The 3,704-nt window shown below is 33.4% G+C and overlaps 1 pseudogene; it reads right to left on the bottom strand.

Annotated features, from left to right (window-relative positions):
• Positions 1 to 2,203: 2,203 nt before the first annotated feature.
• On the bottom strand, positions 2,204 to 3,313 carry LOC112505222 (annotated as a pseudogene).
• Between the last annotated feature and the right edge of the window lie 391 nt (positions 3,314 to 3,704).

Here is a 3,704-nt window from a genome sequence, read left to right as displayed (position 1 = left end):
AGTTATTGCAATTAGATACGTGGAGGCAGTAGACTGGTAGATGTATTGATTTTGCAATGATGCTATTTCTAGAAGATGCTTTTTTTCGAAACGCCTGTAAAAGGGTATTTCCTATAAGGCAATTAAAAATGAAATCACATGAGAGTCGATTAGATCATTGAGAGAGTTTTATAATTTCCATTTCACTTAATAAATAAAATGGTCGGTTTCTATTCGTCGTCTTCTACAATCTCTTATTTATCAATGCTTTAACCTTAATCTGCTGTAGATATGGGGTCTAAGAACTGGTATCAAAGCCAAATATATTAACCTTTATCCATACGATCTTTGTATTTGCACCAGATTCAAGAAATGTTTAGGGTTTTTCATAAGAACATTACTCATCCATGAACTGCTTTTTGTTCGACTATTTTTTTGGACAAAAAATTGATTGATTCACCATATTCTTATGTTTTAATGAAATTCCATGTAAACGATTTGTTTTTGGGTGAATAGGAACCTATTTTTTCGTCAAAATTAGGTTTAGATGATGATTGTTTGGGTACAGTCGAACTTATTGGACTTTGATACTGTCAAATCTATGCTCATCTCCCAAGGCATGAGCGATGAACAGGAGAATTCATGGTGCTCTCCGCCTAAGGCATGGGCGATTTGTTGTCAAAACTATGCTCATCGCCCATCTCATGAGTACTTGTTCATCGTCTCTCATTGTGGATTTGTGTATGCTTAAAGAATTCTTTGCCTGAAATCAACCGTGCTTAATGAATAAGATGATTTTTCATCAAGATCTGCCATGAGAAACTTACGCCTTTTATTGGCATTCAAGCAAGAGCTCAACAACATTATTTTCAATATTTGAGGTTAATGATTAAAGCCGGATTCGAAAGGATTTAAGAACTGTTTGATTGATTTTGGTATTTGATCAGACTAGTCAGAGTTTGAAGATGAGAAATATGAACTCATAGTTCTTAGTAGAGAGGTTTAAGAGTTATGATAGCGTGAAGAGGTGAGAGGAAAAGGGAACAAATTTATAGAGAGAAGTAAAGGTTTTTCATGATGAAGGATCACACATCTCTGTCATTCAATTGGATAGGGACCTGAAATGTTAGACTTCATATGACTGGACATGAAACAATATTTTCGAAATAGACTAACAAGATTCGCAATTTAATTAGATGGTGAGTCTTTAGTGATCTTGGAAAAACACTATTCATACAAGACTAGTTGTTTCTTAACAACATTCTTTTTAAAATAGACCAATGACATTAGCAATGTAGAGTGTGAATCATTAGTAATCTTGAAACGACACTATTCGTACAATAATAGTTTAATGTCGTTCATAAGAAGATTAATTTCTTTTTTGTAAGCCTTTTGTCCCAAAATATACCAAATTTAATTTAGAATCCATATTGTAACAAAGCAAGCATAATAATTTATTTGTCATAACCAATAGTTTTTTTGTTTTTTTTATTCCGTAAGAAATCAACAAAAAGATGTCGTCGGAAGTTTAACAAAGCAATTACTCTCTAGAGAGGTAATCATGATCCTAAATTAAATTGTTTGTAAAGTTTACTTGTATTTGTCAAAACAAACTTCCAGAAGTTGATTTCCCAAAATGAAAATAAACCCAAAGATAGATTTGATTTTGGTACAAGTTGTCGAAAAGAAAACAGACAGAATTACTTTAACTTAATACCTAGAAAAGAAAATATTGTTTTCCATAGGTTGTATCCTTTTCTTAATGATGTCATAAACAAACATACAAAATCTCACTTTAATGGGTCGATATTGATTTATTACCCAATCGAACATATAAGAGTGAATGTCATGCTAACATTGATTCTAACACCCCCAACAAGGCCTTCATGAAACATTTTTTCTACCATTGGGAGTAGCAATAAAAATCTGCCAATTACCTGAAACCATTGCATTATGCATTTATTTAAAAGAAATAATGAAAAAACAAATTAAATAAAATAACTACGGCTCAAAAGTATTTAGCCTGGTGCAACTTCAATCACATGAATTAATGACTTTTGAGGTCCAAGAACAATGATTACCATAGCTTTGTATTAATCAAATAATCACAATCTGCATCGAATATTACTCAACTACAAGAATCAAACATTAAAAAATTTCCATGCAAGTTTAAAAAACAATCAAAAGATGAAATTAAATATGAAAATGAAGATCCAACGCAGGTCTAGAGGAATCTAGATTTCTTGCATTAAACAAAGACCATTGGGAAACCGTTTATGGTCGTTGCAGTAGCTGTTGATCACGTGCTTGTTTTGAACCCACCTAATTCTATTTCGCCCGGCTGCATCAAGTCCTCAAGTACTCCATGTCTGGTTGTCAGATTCAGAGCTTGTTGTCTTTGAATYGGGACTGACTCTAWTGGCATTAACATTGAATTTCCTATAGGAAGCAACAAGAGGAGCATTAATCCAGTCTGCCTTCATACTCCCACCTTGGGTTGCCCAATCATCTGCATTCCAGAGGCTGGCATACAYCYTCATGGGTTGGGTCATGGAAAATGGAACTCCAGAAGCGTCATGGTTTTTGAATACCTTTACTGGTATGTTATTTATCAAGAAACTACATCAACAAAGATTATTTAGATCAATAGTCTTCATGAACCAAAGAATTTCATGATCACTGTAAAATGTCCTTGTAGCCCACCTAGTATAAAGAAAGTTTTGAGAAAATGAGAACTGAATATATACTTACATTATTCTTTGAGTGTTTCGTACAATAGTATAGGTGTGGAAGGCTGCAGTAGGATCAAACCATAGGTGGAACTGTTGTTCTTTATTTCTTTTCTCTTGTATATATACACATTGGTATGGATTGTGTAAGGGTTTCGTGTTGAGTTGCCCAAGAACTCATAGTCTATGTCATCATGTCCAGCCCTTTGAAATGACAACTGATGTGATTCATTACAAAAATATGGATTTTGTTGAACTTGGCAACTTTAATAAACATGATTATTAAATTTGAAAATATTACGGATGACGAGGTGGATACTCACATAGAATGTGGTGGCTGTGCTAGTAGAGTTGCCAGGTGCTAGTTTCGGTTGCATGTCGGACCTTCCAAAGAGGTACTCGTATTTGGACTAGAAACCAGAGACATAGTATTGATCGAGAGAAAGTGTGAGATCCTAACCACCTTTGAGTATTTTAGCACGTTCACCTGTAAAAGTGATGTCGATATCATCATAAAAACTTCCGGCAGATGCTACTACCATCACGCATGAAATTGTTAGAGCAATTTTACAAGCTTTGGAATTTGAATAGGCTGATTGGCCCATATATATTTCTTTTCAGGAAAGGAGAGATAAACATGGATGGGTTTGTGTTTGTGTGAAGCGATTTTTTTATATAGGTGTAGCAACATTGACAACATGTTGATTTTTCATTTAATAAAAGGGGGTAAATTTATTTTCTTTAAATGTGATTCCATTATAATACCCCAATCAACGATTTGAATGAGCTATTCGATTCTTTTCTTAGGGTTCTCTGCGAAACTTATCATTAATATATATATATATATATATTGATACGATATATATAAATTATATATATATATATATATATATATTTTTTTTTGAAATCACGTGAGACCAACCTGTTTTCGTGAGACCCGTGATACCACTTTTTTTACTTGAAACTTCACAGCAAAATGTTGTGAAGGTAAAAAAA

Source organism: Cynara cardunculus, unplaced genomic scaffold (assembly GCF_001531365.2).
Source record: "Cynara cardunculus var. scolymus isolate 2C unplaced genomic scaffold, CcrdV1 Un_Scaffold_9119, whole genome shotgun sequence".
Classification (NCBI taxonomy): domain Eukaryota; kingdom Viridiplantae; phylum Streptophyta; class Magnoliopsida; order Asterales; family Asteraceae; genus Cynara; species Cynara cardunculus.
Note: the sequence above shows the minus strand (reverse complement) of the source record. Positions and strands in the feature narration are given on the sequence as shown.